At 43.9% G+C, this 25,884-nt stretch overlaps 1 long non-coding RNA gene across 1 annotated transcript in view; it reads right to left on the bottom strand.

The window, feature by feature from the left end:
* LOC149524663 (uncharacterized) overlaps positions 1-21,808 on the bottom strand; it is a 38,644-nt gene extending 16,836 nt beyond the window's left edge. The window contains exons 1-4 of the long non-coding RNA XR_016349023.1: positions 17,938-21,808; positions 15,251-15,338; positions 12,420-12,510; positions 10,663-10,755 (exon numbers count right to left, since the gene is read on the bottom strand). This is a non-coding gene — a long non-coding RNA (uncharacterized LOC149524663). The remainder of the gene's footprint in view (positions 1-10,662; positions 10,756-12,419; positions 12,511-15,250; positions 15,339-17,937) is intronic.
* Positions 21,809-25,884: the final 4,076 nt, after the last annotated feature.

Genomic DNA, 25,884 nt, shown 5'->3' with positions numbered 1-25,884 from the left:
ATATGAGGGTTGGTCTCTATTTGTATCAGAATCAAAAAGCTGCGAGAGATGCTAGATCTCATTCTCCTAGATAGCTTCTGTTACAGAAATAACCATTTACTATGGGAATGTGTAGATCTTAGAATTGCTCACTTTACAGTGTTTGATTTTCCAGCCTATATAACATCCTTTTAACATAGTCATTTGTATGTAATATCCAAGCTGATTTTTAGAAGGAAAAAGTTGAATCAAACCACTTACATGGTAACATCCAATTACAACAGCCCCCTTTCATGCATCATCAGTATTTGAACCCTGAACTTTCATCTTTGCAGTACAATTTGAGTGACAGGTCTAATTACATTAGATGGCAGCAGGAGAAGGCTATTATCCAAGAGTTGAGTGGGGAACTGGCTACTGCATCTCTGTGGGAAGGGGAGGTATTGTTGGTGTGTGCCCAGCTTGGACCCCTCTTCCTCACCCTCAACTCTGTGACAGTCCACACTCAGCTGTCACAAGTGCCTCCTGTTAGGTGGGTACAAACCTGCTCTTTCTCTCTTTTCACGGTGACCCATTGGTTGATGCCCTGTCAGGCCGGTCTCCAGTCATTCAGCCCTCCAGCCAAGTCACACAGATTCAATATGTGAATAAACAAACCCCTTCCAGAGTAAATGTCAAACAGCACCTGTCCCTGTGCCATCAATAATGTCTTTAGGCTGGTTTCTGGGCTCAGTCCTTAGCTCCTTCTGGGCTAGCTCTAAATCAATGACTGCCCTGATCTAGAGCAGTATCCACAGGGCTTTCTCTTTGGAGATGCTAAGTCCTGCTCTTCACTTGGGCCTCTCAACAAGCCCTATCCCCTTTTTGGAATGTGGCCACCCTGTCAGTAGTGGGATTCAGGTACTCTCAGTGCTCCAGGTCCCAGCCAGGGACCCTATAAATAGCAGCCAGCTGCTGTTTCCTATAATAGTTGCTCCTGATATTTGCTGGGCTACTTCCCACATTTCCCCTTTCTCTTCATTCTTACCTCAGGGCTGAAGTCCTTCCTCATGGAATGCCAGTGTCACCAGAACCTGTCTTCTAGTTCTCTCTTGAGCTCCAGCAAACAGCCAAGCGTGTACAATTAGTCATTTGAATTAAGGATGATGCCCTCTCCTCAGGAGCTGTAATCATTGTCTCACCTTCCAAACCAAGAAAAGATTCCCCCAGATAGGTTCTTCATGCTCTCTGAAGAAGTGGGTTGTGCCCATGAAAACTCATGATACTATCTATAATTTTGTTAGTGTATAAGGTGCTACAGAGCCATTCATTCTATCCAGCTTCATGAATTGGATCTGCTTTCTAAATCCTTTCAGAAGTGTTACCCTAGTAGTTAGAGAAAATAATTATCTTCAGGTGCCTTGCCAGCATAATATCTTAAGTGACGTTACAGAATGTTCTCTCATTTGTTTACCTTTCTCAGAGTACTTTTTAAAAGCAGCACTGGCTTCTGACAAGTCATTTGAGCACAAAGCTTGCCCTTTAATGTTTTATAATATAGCTTACCAAGCAGCCCTATTCCTTTCAAAATCTATGTCTCTTGTGGAGAGGGTGAGCTTTTAGGAGTACGTCGATACTGCAATTAAAAGCCTGTGGCTGGCCTATGCTAGCTGACTCAGGGTAAAAGGCTGTTTAATTGTGGTGTAGATGCTCAGGCCTGGGTTAGAGTCTAGGCTCTGGACCCCATGATGGCGAAGAGTTCCAGAATTCAGATTCCAGCTTCTGCCTGAACATCTACACTGCAATTAAACCACCCCTTAGCCTGAGTCCCACAAACCTGAGTAAGCTGGTGCATATCCTGGGGGTGTTTAATTGCAGTGTCGATATACTCCAGAAGGCCACGTATGTTGATTGCACTGGATCAGCCTGTTCTGAGGTGGGGTGAGGAAAAGGGAGAGGAGAAGGTCAGCCCTGTGAAAACAGAAGGAAGAGCTACCCATTCACTCAGTGGCTGGGATTGGGAGCTGCTCATGATACAGACACATTACTCACTGCCATGCGTAGGGAGGTGGTAATGAATGGCCCCACCTTAGCAGAGCTACTGAAGTTGCTTCCCTACAGGAAGGTGGCTTCCACCTCCAATTACTATTTACAAGGATGAGCTGGATTGAGGGGAAGAAAGAACCCAATAAGACCTTTCCCCTGAGTGACAGCATCAGCTGTATTTCAGAACTGGAAGCCAAGAACTCAGCTTCGAACAAGGCAGCCCCTTTACATTTGTTTCCTTAGCTAACTGAACCCTTTCCCCGTATTAGGATACCGCAGTATTGGAGGGCAGGAACACAAATTCAGAGCTTTTCCTCCCCACTTCCATTTCTAAAGGCCACAAATGGGCATTTAGGTGGAACTAAGTCATAGGTTCTGCTCTGGAAAGGGCTACTTGCTCTGACTTGTGCAGGTTTCATAGCCAACCTCTGTGTAAGCTGCATTTGTGTGTGACACAAAGAACCTCATAATAAGGCCCCTCCTGAATAATGTATTTAAGTACTTGCTTAAGTGCTTTGCTGAAGTGAGACCTGGAACAGCCGAAACGATACACTAAAGCCTTGGTTCAGTGTACATTCCTAGAGATAGAGTAATGGTTACAAATCTAAAACTGGGAGGGAAGAGGGATTGGCAGCCCTAGGCTATTAGTGTGTCATTTTCTTGTTGCTTGTATCAAATTATGGGATGAAGTGTGTTTGGATGGAGTGAATGAGTAATCAGGAGTAGGAAAATCCAGAGGTGGTGATTGCCTGTACTGTATGTTATCTATCTTCATGTCTAATGAACTCACCCCTGGAGTGCTTAAAAAAAGCACCTATTTTCATACTACAGAAAGAGTGGGGCTGGACTGTAATATATGTAGTCACCAAAGACTCCTAGCCAGTGAAGCAATGTATTAATGAAGGGTGTGATAATGGTTGGAGAAAGAATAATTATTGTTATTGTGTTTGACGAGAATAGTTGGGAGTTAAGACCCAGAGGAAAAGGAGAACCAGAAAGTGGATCTGGAAGGGATGGTTAGCTACACTTACGTGGACAGACTCAGTGTATAATGCTGTGTTGTCCAACATAGTTACTAGCCACATGAGGCTATTTGTCCTATTGAGTGTGTCTAGTTGGCTTAAACAATGTGGCTATTTGGCTAGTTGACTATAGCAGTTGCCACAGAACTGGTTGGACTCCACGGTATAATGTAAGATATCAGCTAAGTAACTTGCCCAAGATCATATAAACTGTGGTCCGTGGGCCATCAATAGCTCAAAGATCACTATGGAGAGTCGGTTTGTCACATAGTGCCTGATTTGTCTACATATTCCAACTTAAGTTGCTAAACAGCCTAAAAGAAGTTAAATACATGAAATATTTTCATAGTACTGGTTGAAGCTCTGTAAACTGGGATGCCGACCCACATATGTTCCAGGACTGGAGAGCCGCAGCAACTAGGAATCAGGCAGCATAAGGGCTGGTGGCTGGGAGCCCTGCCGAGGTGCTGACAACAGGGCCCATGGCACCAAGGCCAGGAGCCCCGCTGGGGTGGTGACAGTGGGATTGGTGGCAGTGGGGTTGGCAGCCCTGCCCGTGCCAGGAGCCCAGCCAGGCTGCATCGGGGACAGGGGGCTGGCACTGTCCTCCCAGGGTATGGCAAACTCCCTCATTCGAGACCATTCAGGTCCCGAGGGTGCTGGATCAGGAAGGTCCAACCTGTATTACTTTTCCATGTGACCACTTGCAGCAGTTGCAACACACTTGTTACATGCTTGCCAGTCACAAGGAAACAGACCACGTAATTGTGAATGGGAAGCGAGGAGTTCTATGAGAATCTTTGTATTAAGTAGTGGTACACTCTATGGCTGTGTCCAGACTCAGGGGTTTTTTCGGGAAAAGTAGCCTTTTTCCGAAAAAACTTCACCTGCGTCTAGACTGCAGCCGCGTTCTTTCGAAATTAAATTGAAAGAACGCGGCTTTTCTTTCGACGGCGGTAAACCTCATTTCACGAGGAAGAACGCCTTCTTTCGAAAGTGCTTCTTTCGAAAGAAGGCGTTCTTGAATGTAAATAGGGCTTCTTCGAAAGAGAGCATCCAGACTCACTGGGTGCTTTCTTTCGAAAAAGCGGCTTGCTCTTTCGAAAGTTCCGCGTGCAGTCTAGACGCTCTCTTTCGAAAGAGGCTCTTTCGAAAGTATCTTTCGAAAGAGCTTCTTTCAAAAGAGGCTTGCAGTCTAGACATAGCCTATGTCACAGAGTATGAGAACCTTTGTATTAGATCTTGTTTCCTAAGAATGCTTGGATAATCATAATAAATCAATATAAAAGTGAGGGCACTGGAATTGAAACACACTATTTTTTGTTTTTGTTTTAAATAGTATTTACAGCTCTACAGCCACTTGACATTATATTTTAAAATACTGTACATCCACCTAAAAAAAATATGGACTATACTATTTCAGCTTACAATGGAGGGGAAAAGTGTTACAGACCCTTGGATAGTATATGAACTAACTATGCATTGGTACTGAATGTTCAGTAATCTTATAGTACAATACCATCTACTTTCCCACACTGCCATCTTTCTGTTCCAAATATGTGATCCCAGATGTTTCAGGGAAGGCAAAAACAAGAGTCTTTATTACTTTGAGGGACCATTTGGAATGAGCAGAATGATTTGGTAAACATCTTGTGTTAGTTTGAGCGAAGGGGAACAGACAGAAAGAAAGACATTTGATACTTGCATCCCATTATCTGGTTTTATCTACCTGACCAGACCCTAGTGTAGGGCTGTGTATTTTGGATGTTCATTTTACCAATCATTAACTTATTACTTAACTAATTATTAAATTTAATTAGGGCTATCAAGTGATTAAAAAGTGTAATAGCAATTTAAAAATTTAATCGTGATTAATTGTGCCATTAATCGCATGCACTTCCTCTTTGAAACGCTGCCGCAGCATTTCAACAGGGCAGCGCTGCATGGAGCCTGAGGTCAGCTAGAGTCTCCAGTTGATCCCGGGCTCCACATTGCACTGCCCCTTGGAAACACTGCCCCGGCACCTCAAAGGGGCAGCACATTAGGAGCCCGGGATCAGCTGGAGTGCCCAGTTGACCCTGAGTTCCGCTGCCATGGGGAACCCACGATCAGCTGGGAGTCCCCAGCTGACCCCAAGCTCCACAGCCGCTCCTTTAAAATACCGCCTCTGGTGTTTCAAATGGGTAGCTGCCGTGGAGACTAGGGTCAGCTGGGGACTGCCCAGCTGATTCTGGGCTCTGTGCAGCAGCGGAACCCAGGGTCAGCTGGGAACTCTCCAGCTGACCCCGGGTTCTGGGGAAATACCGTGCAGAGCCCATAGAATCATAGAATCATAGGACTGGAAGGGACCTCGAGAGGTCATCAAGTCCAGCCCCCCGCCCTCAAGGCAGGACCAAGCTCCGTCTACACCATCCCTGACAGATGTCTATCTAACCTGTCCTTAAATATCTCCAGAGAGGGAGATTCCACCACCTCCCTTGGCAATTTATTCCAATATTTGACCACCCTGACAGTTAGGAATTTTTTCCTAATGTCCAATCTAAACCTCCCCTGTTGCACTTTAAGCCCATTACTCCTTGTCCTGTCCTCAGAAACCAAGAGGAACAAATTTTCGCCTTCCTCCTTCTGACACCCTTTTAGATATTTGAAAACCGCTATCATGTCCCCCCTTAATCTTCTTTTTTCCAAACTAAACAAGCCCAGTTCATGAAGCCTGGCTTCATAGGTCATGTTCTTTAGACCTTTAATCATTATGGTTGCTCTTCTCTGTACCCTTTCCAATTTCTCCACATCTTTCTTGAAATGTGGCGCCCAGAACTGGACACAGTATTCCAGCTGAGGCCTAACTAGTGCAGAGTAGAGCGGCAGAATGACTTCACGAGTTTTGCTTACAACACACCTGTTGATACAACCTAGAATCATATTTGCTTTTTTTGCAACAGCATCACACTGTTGACTCATATTCAACTTGTGGTCCATTATGACCCCTCGATCCCTTTCTGCCATGCTCCTTCCTAGACAGTCGCTTCCCATCTTGTATGTATGGAACTGATTGTTCCTTCCTAAGTGGAGCACTTTGTATTTCTCTTTATTAAACTTCATCCTGTTTACCTCTGACCATTTCTCTAACTTGCTAAGGTCATTTTGAATTATGTCTCTATCCTCCAAAGAAGTCGCAACCCCACCCAGTTTGGTATCATCTGCAAACTTAATAAGTGTACTCTGTATCCCAATATCTACATTATTGATGAAGATATTGAACAGTACGGGTCCCAAAACAGACCCTTGCGGAACTCCACTTGTTATCCCTTTCCAGCAGGATTTAGCACCGTTAACAACAACTCTCTGACTATGGTTATCCAGCCAATTATGCACCCACCTTATTGTGGCCCTATCTAAGTTATATTTGCCTAGCTGACCCTGGGCTCCATTGCCCCTTTGAAACACAAAGAGGCAGCATTTTTAAGGGGTTGCTGCCACACAGCTGACCCCTGGCTCAGCTGTGAGGCGACTGCTCCTTTGGAATGCCGCCTCTGCGCATTTCAAAGGGGCAGTGGAGCCCGGGTCAGCTGGGGAGTCCAGCACGCATTAACACATTAATCCTGGACTGCATTAATCGCAGGCGTTAACGCGTGTTAATTGACAGCCCTAATTTTAATTTAACCAATAATATTAATTTTGCCAATTCATTAATCGCAACAGAGAAAGATTCTCCCTTTTCTTGTGTTTTGTCCTGTCTTTTTTTAATTCATGCGTTTGAGACTGAATTGAACCATACTGGGTGCAACACAAGAAAATGTGTCCAAGACAATAATATTGCACTAGTAGCCATATGGTATGGATGATCAACTGATCTTCTGAATTTCTTTTTGTGGCTTCTATGAATCCTGTGCAGCCAAAGCATTCATTATCTGGCATGAACAATGTCTGTAGATACGTATCTCAAAACAAAGAGCCAGAACAAAACATTAAGTGTTGACTTGTTAATTAACATACTGATTCTTTCTTGTTTCATGGTATATCAAATGGCAATTTATAGTTCTTTAGAGGCTACCTCATCTAACAGACACTGAATAACTAAATATACATGTGCAGAGCCATAACTAGGGTGCGGTACAGAGCCTGGGGGGATGGGAAAATGGGGTGGAGAAATGAAAGTTAAAATTATAAAAGTCATAAATATGCTTGCTCAACCCCAACACTAAAATGTTTAGTATGATTCTGCACATGTGCAGTATGAAGGCTAGTATATTTACTGCTAACATTGTTTTGTATCAGGACAAAGGCGAGCATAAAAACAAAAGCATTAACATACAAAAGTTAAAAAAAAGAGAGACTTTTTAATCGATGCTATTTTAATTTTATGCCATTAATTATATTTCCTGAGGGACTGCCCTATATTTATCCAGTTCTGCATACCACAAAATTTTCATAAGAGCAGGATTTATTGGAAATAACCTTTTTACTTTGTGGAATATTACGGAGAAAGACTTAATTTTTATGAACTGATGTGAAGTCATGAAGAGTAGCCAGTATTGAAGGTGGCACGTGGAAAAATTAAGTGCAAGAACTCTGTGGTTAAGACTTGTTACACCACCCTATTCATATCCAACTCTTATTACAAACTTATAAAAATCCCTCTAAAGTCTAAAAACTCATGCTGAGTGTCAAGTCCAAAGCTACCTGATATTAGCAAAGGGCTGGATAATTTTATGATGATTAACAATATTCACATAGTTACATAAACTGAGATAAGAGTAATCAAACCTCAAAAGCTTTGCAATCACCTTCTAAGGGTTAGGAAAGGATTTATCCTCTGTCTTTCTCACATATATTACAGCATTGCAAAAGTATTAACTATGTATATTATGGACTAAAAGAATGAGGGAGGAGATTAATGGATTGCTGTTCAGGAATATTAAACATAGCTGTGTCACTTCTAGATACTGGTTAGATTTAATTGAGCTATGATCTCCTCCACTAGGACAATTCTTAGATTTAACCCCTAAATTTTCAGTGTGGTGCCCATTGCCCTACCCAAGAAACTCACATTAAAGACAAAAGAAAGTGCCACTGCTAAAAATCCACCCAAACTCCTGAAAAATGATCATTATCCCAACCCCTTTTCCTGGGTTCTGGAGGGCCCAAGACACAATAGAACCCGTGCAGGAAGTGGGGTGTAAGCCCAGACTGAGGATACGGGCAGGAGAATGTCACCCTTTGTGAGACTAGGCTTCCTATTCTGAACTATCTGTACACCTCGTTCCACGAAGCCTAGTCCGAACTATCTAGTTCGTGCCGCGTATAGCCGCGGGCACGGAGTCCGCACTAGCAGACATTTAAAAATGGCGGCGCCCAGCAACATGCAAATGAAGCCCGGGAAATTCAAATCCCAGGCTTCATTTGCAAGTTCGTATGACTACAATAACCACCCTAGTTCGAACTAGGGTGGTAGTGTAGACATACCCTCTATGATTAGGACATGGAAGTCATGGAATTTGTGACTTCCATTGACCTTCATGATATTTTCTATCCCAGAGCTGGAGTTCCCAGCCAACCCCCTGGCAGCTCCCAACTGCCATGGAAAGTGGGGCTCCCCCAGCACTGCTCAGTCACCCGAAAAGGCGGGGATCCCTGAGTTCCCATTCAGTGCAGCAGTGGTGGCCACAGAGCAGTTAAGTTACTAGATCCTCCCTGCTCCAAATCCACTTAGTCCAACTTGAATCAAATGCTGCCCTTAGGGCACTGGTCTCAAACCTTTTCTGTCCCCCTCACCACCTTTACCAGTTATGGAATCTATTCGCACACCCCGAGGTGCCAGGCTCAGGAGCCAGGTCATGGTGGAAGGGGAGCTGCTGCAGGAAGCTGGGGCTAAATCAGGCTGGGCTATGGTTAGGGTTTGTGTGTCTGTTAAGCAGATGGCCATGGTGGGGAAAATAAAATGTGGCAGTGGCTGAGGGCAGGGCTCTGGAACCAAGATGGACCTTGAGTCCATCTGGTTTGTCTTTGTCCTCTGATGGGAAGGGTTTTCATGTGTAGCTGAGAGACATTGGACTCTGTGTTTCGGGCTCAAAATTGGAGCATTGTTTCCATTTGTATATTTTCCTTGTTTTACATTTTCAATGGTATTTCGGACTGTGATTTTGTATTGGTCTGCACCATGCTGTTTTCTATTAGATACGATCTTCTAATAAACACAAACACAAATCCAGGGCTGGAAGACAAGCTGCAGTAACTGAAACAGAGCCCAGGTCGGGCCCAGAGTAGAGCTGGGAGCAGAGTCTGGCTGGGTGCATTCCTTCCTAGTCCCTGCCCCCTGTGGGAGTTAGCCTGGTCCATGTCATGCCCTCCTGAGCATTCCTGTATGCCCCCTCTAGAGGGACAGACCCCACAGTTTGGGAACCTCTACCTTACAGTTTGCGCATATAGATGTGAGGGTAGAATCTGGCTCCAAGGATTTAGTGACAGAAAATTACACATGACTTTTTGGGGAGTACTTAAGTTCTTCCATGCCTCGCATTTCTGACTCCTACTAACAAATTCTGGCTTATAGTGAGAATTGTTAACTTTGAAAGCAGCACAAAATTGTAGGCTTTTTATGCTTTGAAAGGAATGGGGACGATGGATTAAAAATCACCTACAGTCTTAAAATATAGAAAATAGGTCAGTGTTATTTCAGTGGCCTTTCACTGCTAAAGACATAGGTTAATACGATCTCCTTGGGCCACAAATGAAAGTGAATAAGGCACTGTCTATATCACAAAACCATCATGCAATTTGGTGCAATTGGAGTCTTATTAAGGAAAGACCCAGGAGCGGAATTTTAAGGATATTGTGGAGGAGAACTGAAGGTTGCAGAGTTGTGAATATAACTTGCACTCTTCCCCCCTGGACTATGGCAAGGAATAGCTCATGCAAATAGTCTTTTACCTCAAAATGACTACTGAATTGCAAAGACAAGGTGGGTGAAGTAATATCTTTTATTGGACCAACTTCTATTGGTGAGAAAGACAAGCTTTGGAGCAATACAGAGCTTTTCTCTAGGTCTGGAAAAAATACACAGAGTGTCACAAGAGGTTGTTTAGCATAAGCCGTTAAACACATATTTTAAGGGACCCTTTGAGGTTAAGTGGCCTGTTAACATCCCATCAGTCATAGGGAGAAAAGGAAAGGAGGGGGTATTTGAGGCTAGCAATAAGTCCAGTCTCTATTTAGTCCATGATTTTTAGTGACTAGTCTCTATATCTGTCCTATCAGAAACCTGAACAATAACATTTCCAAAAGACAAGCTTGGAAGCTTAAATCCATAACTTTGCTAGACACTAAAATGCATGGACTGAAGGCAAATTAAGTTGATGGGAGAGCTCTCTCCCATCAGCTGCCTTACTTTCTCCACCTCTGCAAGAGATGGTAGCTGTCAGCTGAAAAGCTTATAAAATTAGGTTTCCAGACCTGAAGAAGAGCTCTGTGTAAGCTTGACAGCTTGTGTCTCACCAACAGAAGTTGGGCCAATAAAATATACTGCTTCACTCACCTGGGTTTTCTAATATCCTGGTACCAACATGACTACACAAACATTGCATATTAAACTGTATTGGCAGGATAAGTATTTATCAATCAGCTTCTTTTAACATACCAGTCCTTATCAAAATTCAGCAGCTCTGCTAATGCAATCCCCTGCAATCAGCAAGAAAGCAGCAACACTCCACAGATCTTTGATCCATCAGTCCTAAAAATCATAGGCCATTACTGAATGCAGACTAAATCATAAGAGGTTTTTTTTTTATTTCAGCAGTTTTTCCCATTACATTTGTTCTGCTTGTGCGTACTACATAGCATACTCTGTCATACTGCTTTGCAACACCAACTATGAGAGAGCAGGGCTAGGCAAAATATAATCTGTGGGCTGGATCTGGCTCTCCAAACTGCCAGATCTAGCCCGTGAGAGCCTCAGCCGGCCCTCTGCCTGCAGCGCCTCTACTTGGCACTCAGGGCCATGAGCTTCTGTGAATGCTGAGATCCTGGGGGAGGAGGCAAAGGTGTCTCATACTGCTCCCACCACCAGTAGCTCCCATTGGCCAGTTTCTAGCCAATAACAGCTGCCTGTTTGCAGGACAGGCAACATATAAAGTTCCCCTCCCCCCTCATGCAGTGAGCAGTACAGGGACGTTGAAGGCAAGGGACCCTGGTTAAGGAACCTGCTGGGCTGCTGGCTGGGAGCCAACCAAGTAAGGGCTCCCCAGCCAGAGCCTGCCTTTGGCTCCCAGCCCTTCCCCCCCTCAACACTCTGCCCTCCTACCCCATATAACCCAAACCTTCTGACCCCTGCTCCAGCCTCCATACATTTTCCTGGATACTGCATCCCCTCCTACGTCCCTCCTCAAGACACACACCTCTCCTAGAACTTGCACCCCAATCATCTATCCCTGGTGATAGCCCAAATCCCTGCGCTTGTTCCCCAGATAACAAGACCCTCTCATACCCTGCACCCCCTCCTGTACTCCTGCCCCAGGTTATGACCCCCTTCCAGACCCTGTACTCCAGGGGAGGGTAAGACAGCCTGAGCAGGCCAGATCTGGCCCACCAAGCCCTTTGATCTGGCTCACAGCTGCCCTGCTGCTCCTAGGCCAATCAAGACCTGGAGACGGGGGAGTTCATAAAGTCTCCTCCCTTCCGCCAGGGACGCACAGCACCAGAGGGAACTCTTTAGGTGCCAAGCTCCCTTGGCAGGATGGGGGTGGGGTGGGGCAAAGACTTAACGTGCTCCCTTGCCCCAGGTAAATCAGGATCTGTGGGTGGGGAGCTTGTGAAGTCTCCTGCCCCTGCCTCTTCCACCCGAGTCCCCGTCCCTGCTGGGATGGCCTGTGACCACTTTCAAAATTGTGAAGGGCCCCCTTGAAAAATTATTGTCCACCCCTGAACTAGCGCTACCTATAACAAGCCATTAAACAACCTTGGGCACTGCCACAGACCATCCAATTAATATTACTGTCAATCCATTCTGACACTGCATGTCTTTTGTCTGGCAACGTTGGAATAGCCCTGTGGACCTGGCCAATTTATAGCACGTGTTGAAAGAAACATGTATCTTTATAAATAAATATTACATGTACAACACTATGATGTAAAAATCTAATAGAGAGAGATGACATATGTATCACAATTCTATATATTATACCTTCCATATGTCTGGAAGAGGCCAAAACATTACATCCCAAATTGGGCACTAACTTTGCATGCTTTGAGTGTCCCATTTGAGACAATTACCACTACGGCCTAATTTTCAGGCGTTGAATGGCTACCCCTGTGTCTGAAATCAGCAATATCTGGAAGTGCTCTGACAATCCTCTTTCATTGAAACTCTGCTTCTGAAAGCACTTACACGGTGCTTACCTTTACACAATGCAACTAGCCTCATGAATTCATTGGTGCTCTGCGCCCTTACAGGAATATGCTCAGACCGAGCTCATTGCAACAACGGAGCCTAGAATGAAACAGTTCAGGTCAGAAATTGTACATTTTTACTTACTGCTCATCTAGCACAGTGGGGCAATTAAAAATAAATAGTAAATGGTATATACACATCCATTGTTTTGAATGGAGTTGTTCTCAATCCAGTTTCCAATCCTCACCACCTAAAAATCTAGCGATTACTACTTCATCAGTCCCTATTTTATTTAAAAATTAATGCAACAGTACAAGACAGAGTAATTTAATTTCCAAGGAAACAATGGTTTTTAATTTTGTTCTGTAAATAATGGATATATTAGACTAGAATGCCCTAACTTGGATGTTGACAAAACTAGCTAGGAAACTGTCCTTTGTGAGTTTAAGTTGTATGAGTATGGTGGATTATGTATTAGAATAAATTGGCAGGGGCTGAAAAGGGTCCGACCTAGACTTGCTCACTCTCATTTGATTTGGATTAATTTTTAATGTTTTTTTATGAAGACGTCTTTAAAATCTCACCCCTTCATTTACTTTGGGACATGGGAGCAAAGATGCAGTCTGGCACACTGCGGGTATGGAGAGCTGGTGGCATACCAGTGAGAGCCACAACTCAGTCAAGTCCTGGCTGGTATAACACGGAGATTAATATTGGGAGACATAGCAAAAGGGAGACTAGAAAGTGGATTTTAGAGAGAAGAAACAGAAATCGAGAGAGGGCATTCCTGGAGATGCCCAGAGGTCTGACTCAGTGTGACAGAGATATTCACTGACAACCAGCAATACAAGGTACAAGTCCTGACTGGGTCGCATAAGAACCCCCAATTGCAGAAAAAAGCCAAGTTTCCATGTTGGAATAACAAGAAAGCAGGGCCTATAAAGGACCTTTAGTCTTTTACTGACTATAAAGGACTCTTAGGGTACATCTAGACTACTTTTTTTTTTCGAAAGGAGATATGCACATTTCGAAAGGAGATATGCAAATTTGGCACTAATTTGCATATCTTCTTCCCATCGCTTTTTCGAAAGCAGGTTTTTCTAAAGTGAAAGTAGTCTGGACGCAGTTTTTTTGTAAAAAACTTTTTTGAAAAACGGCGTAAATCTCCTTTTTTTTTTAGGAAAAGTGATTTTTTCAAAAAAGGGTTTTTCACGAAAAAAATGCATCCAGACTACTTTCACTTTTGAAAAACCTGCTTTCGAAAAAGCGATCGGAAGAAGATATGCAAATTAGTGCCAAATTTGCATATCTCCTTTAGAAAAAAAAGTCTAGACGTACCCTTAATCTCCCAGACTAGAACCCCTGCTATGATCCCAGGGAAACCAGATAGACTAGGCAATGACAGCCCATAAATCCTCTCCTTCTGCACCATCAGGCAGAAAATGTTTCTCCTGCAGACAAACTGGCCACTTCTGTAGGGACTGTCCCTATTAGGGATGTTAAATATCGGTTAATTGAATAGTCGAGTAACCTCGTGAATTCTTATCAGTTAGCTGACTATTCTATAGTCCTCAGGGGCGGAGCTGGCAACCGGTGCGCTTTGGCCCCACTCCCGAAGAGTCCCCTGCTACTCCACGTGCGGTACCAGGTGGGAGCTGGTCTGTGAGGACAGCCAGTTTAAAAAACAGTTCCCCTTGCGGACCGGCTGCCTGTCACCCTTAGGGTTGCCAGATGGGTTGTCCTCACAAAAATACCGGACAAGCTAGACATTACATCAAAATCGACATTACAACTTATTTAGAAGATACCAGACATTTATATTTTCTCAATTTGTTTCCCAAACAGAAAGCAGACACCTGGCAACCCTAGTCACCCAGTTACAGAGGCAGCAATGCAGAATGGCAGCAGCCGCTGTCCAGGGCAGGGGGACGGAGGGGGAGAGGGAATGCATGTAGTCTGTAACATTAACCTTTAAGCTTTTGTATATCAGATAACGATTAATCAACTACACTATTACATCCCTAGTTCCTATATGGAATGTGATTACAGGCATTCCTATGCCCTGTAAGAGGAGCTCCACCAAGTGAGTTGTTCCAGCATGGGTAGAGGATTAGAAAGTAGCAGGGCTGGTGGACTCAGGGGCTGCGTCTAGATTGGCAAGTTTTTCCACAAAAGCAATTGCTTTTGCGCAAAAACTTGCCAGCTGTCTACACTGGCTGCTTGATTTTGCGCAAAAGCGCTGACGTTCTACTGTCTGAAATCCGTGCTTCTTGTGCAAATGCTTTGACGTTCCCATTTTCCGGAAATGTTTTTGCGCAAGAGGGCCAGTGTAGACAGCTAAAAACTGTTTTGCGCAAAAAAGCCCCGATGGCGAAAATGGCAATTGGGGCTTTCTTGCGCAAAACCGCGTCTAGATTGGCACGGACGCTTTTCCGCAAAAAGTGCTTTTGTGGAAAAGCGTCCGTGCCAACCTAGACGCTCTTTTCCGCAAATGCTTTTAATGGAAAAACTTTTCCGTTAAAAGCATTTGTGGAAAATCATGCCAGTCTAGATGTAGCCAGGGTGCAATCAGATCTGCCAGCACCTCATGGAGCCCAAGAGGAATTATATTCTTCTGAGGCTGTAAGGCCCTGTTCCACACAGCTGGTATGAATGGAGCTCTAGGGGAATAGTCAGTGAATCTGTGGGTGGATGTGATAGAAATGTAGCCGTGTTAGTCTGGGGTAGCTGAAGCAAAATGTAGGACAATGTAGCATCCCTGTAGGGCAGGGGTGGGCAAAATCAGGGCGGAGGGCCCAATCTGGCTCACCCACGTGATTAGCAAACTGTGCAAACTTACCTCCAGCAGCTGCAGTGTGTGTTCAGCTGGCCCTGCCCCAATCTTGCTCCTTCTTGAAGCCAAACTGCTTTCAGGATTCTCCTGCTAGCTATGCAGAGCAGGGAGGGAAGGGGAAGAGATTGCTGAAGTCAGGGTATCCCCTGGCCCTGTACCCCTTCTCTGCAGAGATGGGCAGTGAGGGAGACACAGGGCAGAGTAACTCCAACCTGTAGTGGGGATGGTAAGTGTCTCAGAGGAGTGGGGGGGGCAGGAGGAGGACAACAGAACAGCACAGATTTCCTTTAAAGAGACAGCACATGGTTTCTCTCAGAAACTTACCCAGCAGCAGCCAGCACACACACCATGTCACTGTCACACACACTTAGTCTGTGCTACACACACACACACTCTATCTGTGTCACAAAGTCTGTCTCACACACAGTGTCTCTCTTTCACACTCCCTTTGTCTCTGTCTGTATTCCCCAGCCCCACCCCTTCTGCTCAAGGCCTTGCTCAGTCTGGGAGGCCAGGAGCCAGCCCATGACCATGTACCAAAATTCATGAAGTAGCCCCCCTGCAAAAATTACTGCCCACCCCGGAATAGGGCCTACTTAGTTATAGTAGGCAGGCGCTGCAATACAAGCACACCCACAACTGCCAGACTAGAGTCACTCCATGGGAAAGGGTGAGTGAACTAGAAAACCCTGGAGAGGGACCATCATGGCCCAACCCTCATTTCATCCAAGCACTAGCCCAAAGCTGAGACCAGGCAGATATTCTAGCCCGAGACATCAACTCTGTGCAAGAACAAGCAGATCCCACTCTCTCCCACATATATGACAAAGTTAGCTGTGGTAAACAGGGAAGTCAGAGACACCTCCCCAACCCAAGAGAGATAATGGCCTTATTTCAAACTGTGGGGAAAATGGTTTTGTTATTGAGCAAGAGAGACTGAAGAAACTAGGACTCAATGGCTAGAGCCCAAAATGTACAAGCAGAAGGCCAAACCAGCAGCACCCCAGCTGCTCTGCCCCAGGCGTCCCCAAGAGCAACTGGGGTGCTGCTGGGTTGATCTCACAGCGCCATGGGGAGGCGCTACTGGACCAACCCGGCAGCACCCCAGCTGCTCTGCCGCAGGCGTCCCGATTCAGCTGCTGCTGAAACTGACCAGCAGCCGCTGAATCAGGGACACCTGGGGCAGAGCTGGACTATCGGACGGGGGGGCTATGAGGGGTCTGGGGTGGCATCCCCCCACACCACCCTAGACCCCTCATAGCCCCCACTTCCGATAGTCTGGCATATCTGATAATCCGGCACCCCCTGGGTCCTAAAGGTGCCGGATTATCGGAATTTTACTGTACTATCTACTGAGAACCCCTGTGCTCACCTGCCCCTCTGATAGATACACACAATGCATGACACCAATGCTAGGATCATAGGTTACCAAACATTCAGCCAGACTGATTCCAAGTGCTTCATTGGGCTGGCGGGACCTATGTTACCACTGATTTCTTTTTGCAGAGTAAGAGCACTGTCATGACTAAAGAACACACATTCATCAACAGGAACAACTCCTCTGTGTCACAAATGTGGAGGGTGTAGATGCCACACAGATGAGGAAGGGGCAGAGAGATTCCAATGGCCAGGCTAGCCCTATCAGTCAATCATGCATGATAGGGAGGAAGCCTGTAACAGGAAGGAAGCTGCAGTCAACAGAGAGGAAGGAGAGGAATTGCCTTAAGTAGCAGACTGCAGGAGAAACTCTTGAAGTGGTGGGTGGAACTCCTAGGCTGTGTCTACATTGGCAAGATTTTGCGCAAAAGTGGCTGCTTTTGCTCAAAACTTGCTGCCTGTCTACACTGGCCACGAGTTCTTGCGCAAGAACACTGACTCCCGCTCAGGAATAAGCCCTCTTGCGCAAGTGTTCTTGTGCAAGATGCCAGTGTAGACAGGCAACATGAATTTATTGTGCAAGAAAGCCCGATGGTTAAAATGGCCATCGTTGCTTTCTTGCGCAAGGAGCATCTACACTGGCATGGATGCTTTTGCGCAAAAGCACATCTCTTGCGCAAAAGCACATGCCAGTGTAGATGCTCTCTTGCGCAAATAATCTAACACAAAAACTCTGGCGTTAAAGAGTATTTGCGCAAAATCTTGCCAATGTAGATGTAGCCCTAGGCTGGAAGCATTCACCCCAACCTGGCGGAGAATACAGATTCTCAGGGTACGACAGACAGTTGGCACTGGTCTCAGGGACCCAACCAGTGTGATTTCTCCAACCCCAGGCCTGGGGTTGGTCCTCTGCTTTGCTGGGATCTCAGGAAGAGAGTATCCCTGAATGCATGGGGGTTTGTGGATTTCATACTGATCTCCCAGCCAGAGAGCCTTAAGGGCAGACACCACTGATCAACCTCACAGAGTAGGAAATGGGACCAGGGTAGTGACCATCTAGTATAGCTAACTGGGGATACTTAGGTTTCCCCATCCCCAAAGGAGGAACCAACAAGAACTCTGTTGCAGTTCAATTTAAGCAAAGTTCTTTTAAAAATGGAAGAAAACTCCCTCAAATTCTTTGTTGTAAATTTTTCATTGTTCATTGACTGCTTGTTGGCCAATATAAAAAACTCTTTGCATGCCCATGATTTTTTATTATAATTATTATTTACTGCTCAAATAGATAATTTTTATACAAAAAGGATGAAACCTACCAGATTTAAATGTTTAATTCGAATATGTAGAAATGCAGAAAGGATTATACTCCCACGTCTTCCACTTCTCTGGTTCTGACATCCTTCCCACGTGCCTAGATAATTATTACAGGTACAAATTAATTGCTCTGTCTTTAAAAAATGGCAAAGACAACTAGAACCTGTCCTCCAGGAACTGGAATGAGCCCAATTAATTTAATGTAAGCTGAACAGATCTCTAAGAATTTGCAGCCAATTCCAATAGAGGCTAAATTTGAAACCATGACTGAAGTGACAGTCTCTAGCTTGTCTAACTGATTCCCCTAATCCACCCATTGTTCTACAAACTCATTTATCTTGAGTTGAAGATTAAATTAATTGTATAACATTAAAAAACACTTTACATTGGAGTAATTTCTATTTTTCAAATTACAAAGCAGGTTTGCTGGTAAAAACTTGTTTAGATACTTTCTAAATTAATTACATGTTTGCAATACTCTTACATATGAAAATGTTTTCTTGTGTATCATTCATATAGAAATTGTTGGGGTAATTCATAATAAAGAATAAGACTTAGAAGGTTGATACTTTAGTCTTTCAAAACCTTTGGCATGGGTTATGTAGCCACTAGTTTAAGTCATATGAGCAGTAATGTCTACAAAGACTTCATTTGTTCATGCTGAATATCTTCTTACAGGGGAAAGGAATTAAAAACCTCCAGCTAGCCAGCATATTAATGTTTATTGTCTCCAATGAGTGGTTTAGTCACGATGACTTAAGGAAAGGCTTTTTTTAAAAAACAAACATACGTTACAAACTACACAATGTTCACGAATATATCAGAGGCATGACAATGCCTCTCTATTTCCTCTTTTTCTGCCTTCTGTATCAAGGTTGGGTTCAGTTATTTACTTAAAAAAATCAATCCAGTCTTTCTGTTTTGTATGATGAGACAATGTATCTTCTCCATGCACCCTTAATATTAGAACATATAAAGATTTTAGTGAATGTCATGTCTTAGTTTAGATTAGTAAAATATTTTTTAAATATATTTAAGAATTTCCAGTATCTCACTTTTTTTTGCCAATTATGACTGCTTTATTATCCTTATTTTCCATATAGTTCAAACTCTTTGCCAGCTGCCTTCAAATTTACCTTTTTCAAAATTAAATTGTAATTAGCAAAGTTATCTTACACATTATATTTACATTTTAAATCTTAATTATACCATTTTCACATTTAACCAACCTTAGTTCCATGTAACTACATTTTTTGTGTATGGAATTTAGTTAACTATAATATCTTTCTTGTATAGTTGCATTTGAAACTGTGTTTTAAAGAACAGCAGATTCAACTCTCTTAGAACATACACATTATGTATGGAATGTTTTATTTTTTGTTGAAGAATTTCCTGATGTATAAAGTAGAAACCCGTTGTCAGATAAATAAGGATTTGGACAAAAATATTTTTTCCAATGCAAATGAATATTAGGGACCTTGCCAAATTTGCTATATCTGGGGTTTTCAGATAAGAAGGGTCAGCTAAATTAGAACCTGCTATGTAGGTCACTGTATAAGTACAGGAAATAAAAGTTACAATTCCACATTTTGGCTACGAAATCCTGCTGGCCTCTTGCTTTTGCTAATTTGACCTTGTGTCATCATTCTCAGTATGTATTACAGATATCTAAGGCCTTGTTTCCACTTACCAGGAGATCAATACTGTGGAGATTGATTTCCTGGGGGGGGGGGGGGTGTTGATTTAGCGGGTCTAGTAAAGACCTGCTAAATGGACCGCTGATCACATCCCTGTTGACTCTGGTACTCCACTGAATTGTGAGAGATAAGGGAAGTCAACAGTAGAGTTTATCCTGTTGACCTCCCTCAGTGGGGATGTCATAAGATTTCAAACTAAGGTATTGTCGACTTCAGCTATGCTATTCAAGTACTGGAGTTGCGTATCTTAGTTTGACTTTATCCCTTAGTGTAGACCTGGCTTCTGAGGAAGTGGATAAACTGGATTCAAGAAAAACATACATCCAGTTACGTCAAGGGAGGTAGCTGGAAATCAGATACATAAAGAGACTTTCCTGAACTCTGAGCTCATCAAATCTGTTTGTGTGTGTCTTTTTGAGCTGTAGTCTTCAAATTTGGTATATTTATTTACCAAGGACTATTGCAATAGAAAAAATAAATTTGACATTTCCTTCTTAGATCACTGGAAGGTCAGTCTAAAAATATCCAAAAATGTTTATTTCTTCCATGAGATGATTGAGTAGGAGGCTTTCAGTTCAGAAAAGCTAAGGTGATCTGAGGACAGCAGTTTTGCTTAACAGATTACAGCTCAGATAGTTATTGTAAGTGAGCAAGCCACAAATGCCAATGTTGAGAGTCACACCTACCCATAGGATGGACTGTTGTTGAGCAGGATATACACACACCCTTTTGTAAATGCACAGGAATGCAAGTTTGATTTGATCAGTCAGTGGAAATCCTGGATTATCTGCAAACATTTTTATTATTTACAACTACTTAGTAACATGATTTTCTTGTTGTGCAGAAGGAAGACACACAAATAAGGGATTTATTGCATTCATTATTTCACACCTTTGGCTACACTGATGTACACTGAAAAATTCTTTATAATTAATTTGATCAACAGGCAGCAACACCAATCAAAATGTCCAAGCACTTATGTATCCATTCTCATCTCTGTCAGGAGCACAGCATGACCCTAATAGGAGAGATGAAAGGAAGGAGACAAAGGGAACAAACAGAATTAGCTCCTTCTAACTATAAGAGAACTTCTCTCTTAAGATCAAGTAATTGGGGAGAAGGGCGACAGTGATTGGAAAAGCTTCACTAACAATAAGAGATGCCTTCTAAAGGAGGTATCTTTGAAAGAAAATTTGTTTATTCAAAATGAGCAAGTCTCTGACTAGTCTGGGCCAAGCACACAAAGTGAGAAACAGTTTCTATTTCTGTACCTTGGTCTGTGCCATTTTGAATTGTGTAAAGACCAGTTTAATAATTCCAAGAGATAGATTTGGGGGAAGCGGTGCCAATTAGCACCACCTCCCTCCAAGGCCTTTAAGGTATGTACAGCCAAGGGCTGCACCAACAGACGTAAAGACAATACAATCTTTTTACAAAAGTGTGAGAGATCTTCTGTGTTTTCTGGGCACATTTGCTTTTCCAGTCTAGAATGCTATTAAAGCATTACTAAAAGCCAACTGAATAGGAACTAACACATGGTCCAAGTCCAACTCCCATATAATATGTGGTGGCACAGCAAATTTAGTCCAACCACAAAGGAGAATTTTTAGAGTCCCTAAAGCCCTTTGAAAAGAACAAACGGTCCTTAGAAGGCTGTAAGCTTTCTACTTTGTGCAAAGTGATATTTTAAAGCCTCTCTCAAGCCTTTTTCTTTCAGAGGCTTCCCCAACACGCTATAAAACTCTGTGGCTCATCTGTGCCACAAAAAATGTTTGTATTCATTTCTAGTGGATCCAAATCCAGGGCCAGTGTTGTGGGATAGTAAGCAGGGAAATTGTGGGAGGACGCACACCACTGAGGGCTCTGCAAAGCTAAGTTGGTTTCAGCCCATGCAGCAGGGTTCAGCTTCAGTGGCAGCCAGTGGGGCTCAGGTTTCAGCTTTCTTCCCCTGGCCCTAGGAACTCTAACACCATCCCTGCTCTCTGGGTGATTTTGGCTGACTCCCTAAAACCTGCTCAAGTGGCCTCTGCTTGAGAACCACAGTCCCTAGTCTATAGTAGAAAAGACTTGCCAGTAAATGCATCTGACACAGATATGAAAATTTCCTGCAATGTCCTTGGAAAACATTATGAATTAAGTCTCAGTACCTTTTGATTTCATTGTACTCAAAAAACAAAGTTTATGTACTACTGTGGAATTGTATATAAACTTCTTGAAGAGGCAGAAATAATGTAAGGTCTGGGAACAGTTACAAGCTGCAAAAGACTATCTGAATGTGCCAAACAAGAATGAACTTGTGGGACAAACGAAGTTTAGCTAGTTTCCTGGAAATCTCTAGGAGAGGAAATCTGCAAATGCTCCCCCTACAGTTATGTAAGCACTCAGCCTTTTGAAGCTTCACCCTAAAGAATGGAGCTTTTGTCTGCTGATTACTTGTTAAACGAGGACAAGATCAAAGGCTCAAACTGTGTAAAGGAAAGAACAAACTGTTCAAAGTGTGTGTGTGTTGTTCTGATCTAATAGCTATTATGACCATATGAACACACACACACACACACACACACACACACACTCACTCTCTCTCTCTCTCTCTCCTTCTTTCTTTACCCCCTCCTCCCGTTTGGTGACAGACAGGTCTCCAGCCACGAGAGGTGATGGCTGAGGAGTCAGGAGCCTATGCTGGCCCATAGAGGGGGAGTACAGGTGCAATTGCCCGGAACTGTGACATAGATGGTGTCAGCATATGCAGATCTATAAGAATGTGAATTGCAGAAGTGCTAATAGCGGTGAAAACAAGTACACTAAAAAAGAAAATGGGTTTTGGAAAACTGAAGAAAAGTCAGCTGGCTTAGCTATGCAAAGAAAGGAAAAAGGGAGAACTGTACAAAAGATACAGCTAGTCCACTTGTGATATTCTGATGACAAGAGGAGGAATGATGGTCCAGGGATCATCCAGCTCACTGGCAGAGGGAGACATTTTGAAGTCAATTTCCTGGCGGGAGGTCAGAAAGAAACTGACCGAGGCAGATTATGTTCTGTTCACTGTATGTGGGACCAGGGTAAGTCTACAGAAAGACCAAGAGAGGGGCTGACTGCATCTGGAAATCCAGCATCTTAAAGACCTGGAGCGTGAGAGACTGGAAGCACCAGAGCAAGTGAGAAGAGAAGAACAAGGATTGTCAATATCAGCTTGAGATGGAGAAACTGCACCAGTAGAACCTTAGATCAGGTCTACCCTAGGGGATAAGTTTGAATTAAGATACGCAATTCCAGCTACATTAATTGCATAGCTGGAGTCGACATTTTAATTTGAACTTCGGTACCATCCCCACAGCAGGAGGTTGATGGGGAAAAGGCTCCCATCGACTTCCCATACTCCTCATGAGGAGTAGGAATACAGGCCTCTGCAGGGCCACCCTCCTCATTTGATTTAGCAGGCACTTACTAGACACCGTAAACTGAACACCAGAAGATTGACCTCCAGAGCATCAATCCGCGGGTAAGTATAGGCGTGGCCTCAGTCTGGTAGGTGAAGCCAGATCCCAAGTATCTATCCACGTGGGTGGCATAAATTCCAAACTCGTTTCTCACATTAGGGAGGCGGATGAAATGCAGATATTTCTAAATGCTTTTGAAGTAGGGTGTGAGTTGAATAAGGTGGGGAAGGCAGATATGCTATGGCATCTGGTTCCATCACTGTCTAGGACAAACACCTTATACATGTTCATCCTTATGGACAGGGAAAACTATCCAGATTATGAGTGATGTAAATAAGCTTTGAGGCTAAGTTTAAACTGACTCATGAAACAACTAGAATATTTTGGGGAATTCAGAAAAAAGGGTCAGTGACCTGTGCTGAGGTTTCAACTCAAATTAGGGATATGTAAGGCAATGGGGAACTGGCTGGAAGGGGTACCATGGTCAATGAGGTCTACAAATTAAGAGAACAATTTTGTAAACTCTACCACTCCAACCAAAAATGCTGGAGATGTAGCTAGAGCTGGGTAATGGAAAAGCCAATATGCAGATAGCTGCTCTGGGTTTGATAGAAAACCTGACAAGAAAGGAATGGGATAAAAGGACAAGGATCAGACCTACGCCAAGACTTGTTCTAGTGGGTATGGAAACCACCACTGAGATGTCCTGGGATAGGTAGGGAAAAGAGGTGCTGCATATGTGGCCAATTAAGTGACTTTGCTCAGTAGTGCCTGGTAAGGCCCCCAGTGCCCAGTGCAGTACTGGAAAGGCCAGCTGCACCTCAGCTTCACAAAGTGACTCTCTGTAGGGAGGGAGTCACATAGCCAGTGAACTGATGGCATATAAATTCATGCTGAGTCATTCATGCCTCTAACCACACCCCAAGCGGCATGCCAGTGAAGATATGCCGGCTTGTCAGTGGAAGCAGAAGGTGGTAATTAATGGAGAGATACTCACTGTATGGAGAGATTAGGGGACTACTGAAATAATAGTTAAGCCCCTGATATGAAACCTCATCAGAAGCTCCCAGGGTGTGAAATGTACACTAACATACCTGCTGCAAAAGCATTCCACAGTCCAGATTTCTATTCAGACCCAGGAACGGTCAAGGGTGCTGGTGGTTGTCAGTGTATTGTCATATATTCCATGTTCTTTGCTTTTGGGGAATGATACTATGACACTGAAAACAGAAAGGGCGAATCAGACCCCTCCCTTCCCCTCAGTTTGCTTCGGACTGGCAAGAGACTGTTAGTGAAAATGTAATTGGGGTAGCTGATAGAGAAATCCTCGACACTATACAAAAGGAAACTGTCATGAAACATACAGATGGAGGTGGGGGAATAGCTCAGTGGTTTGAGAATTGGCCTGCTAAACCCAGTGTTGTAAACTCAGTCCTTGAGGGGGGCCATTTAGGGATCTGGGGGAAATCTGTCAGGGATGGTACTTGGTCCTGCTGTGAAGGCAGGGGACTGGACTTGATGACCTCTCAAGGTCCCTTCCAGCTTTATGAGATAGGTATATCTCCATATATTACTACCCCTGACCTTCTGCAACCTTAGGCAAATTACTTCCTCTCTCTGCCTCATTTCTGTTTTAAAGAAAAGAGAGAAAGGAAATATTTATCTTTATTGACACTGTATGCTCCCCTGGGTAGAGACTGTCTTTTTACAACATGTATGTATAAGATCTAGCAGGATGAGGTCCCAGATTTGGGCGGACCTTATGGTGATACTTTACTACAAATTAATGATTCATAGTTGTGTCCCATTTATGACTAAGCCACTCAAGTGAGAGATGCTGTTTTACATTCATTTTCCACTATCAGGGAGGAAGAGTTAAAAAAAAAATTAGTTCCTTAGCTGGTTATTCGTTAAAAACTACATGTTGCAATGAGGAAGCACAGTGACAAAAAAGAGCTGGCACAGCATTATGCCACTCATGATGACAACACCAAGCTAAGCAGTGTGACCCTTGCACTGAAACACTGAAGTCCTTAAATGAACTCACTGTGAATCACCTCTTTCCAGTCTAGTTGACTGAATGCGTTTTTTCCTAACATACTTTATTCCCCATACCCAAACTTGTAATTTCACAGGATACAACCTCATTGCTTTCACACTGGCTGTTTTGCAAATTTTTGTTTGAACGAGGAGAAAAGGCTCAAATCCTGTCTGTGCTCTGTGTGTGTTCCCAGAAGTCCTTGAACCAGGGCACCAGGAAGGGTGATTCAGGCTCCAGGAGCTGACCCCGATCATCTCTGGCCATGCAAGGGAGGGGAAGGTGAAGAAGCAACAGGAAAAGCTGAATAGGAGAGCAGAGGAAGGCAGGGAGTGGGACAAGCTGCCAAACACTCTCCGCATTAAGCACAGTGGCATCACAACCTCAGTATGGCATACACATTTGAAATGCTGAGGTAAACAAAGCAAAAAAGCACTGTGGTCTTAACACAAGAAACTGATAGCTACTGAACAAAGTTATTCGGTCATAGAAAAAAAAATGCCATGCCATGTTCTGGGCAACCAAGCCACTCAGGCTTTCTCTCTTTCACAAGAAATGAAAGGTCCTGGCTGACCATTTGCCATTAGTCTGGTGGGGAATCTCAGGAGTGGGGGGCTGAATGCAGACCTGGGCTTGCCTAGCGCAGCATTGGGGGCTCAGCATTGGGGAGCCCGCGATGGCGCTCCAGCCCCCTGCCTCTTACCCGCAGAGCTGGAGCACGCAAAATCTACTAGCCTGGGCCCCACTAGGCTCTGGTGTGCAAGGGGAATGTGGAGA

The sequence above is a fragment of the Pelodiscus sinensis genome, chromosome 3 (assembly GCF_052426305.1).
Source record: "Pelodiscus sinensis isolate ZL-2025 chromosome 3, ASM5242630v1, whole genome shotgun sequence".
In the NCBI taxonomy this organism is placed as follows: Eukaryota; Metazoa; Chordata; order Testudines; family Trionychidae; genus Pelodiscus; species Pelodiscus sinensis.
Note: the sequence above shows the minus strand (reverse complement) of the source record. Positions and strands in the feature narration are given on the sequence as shown.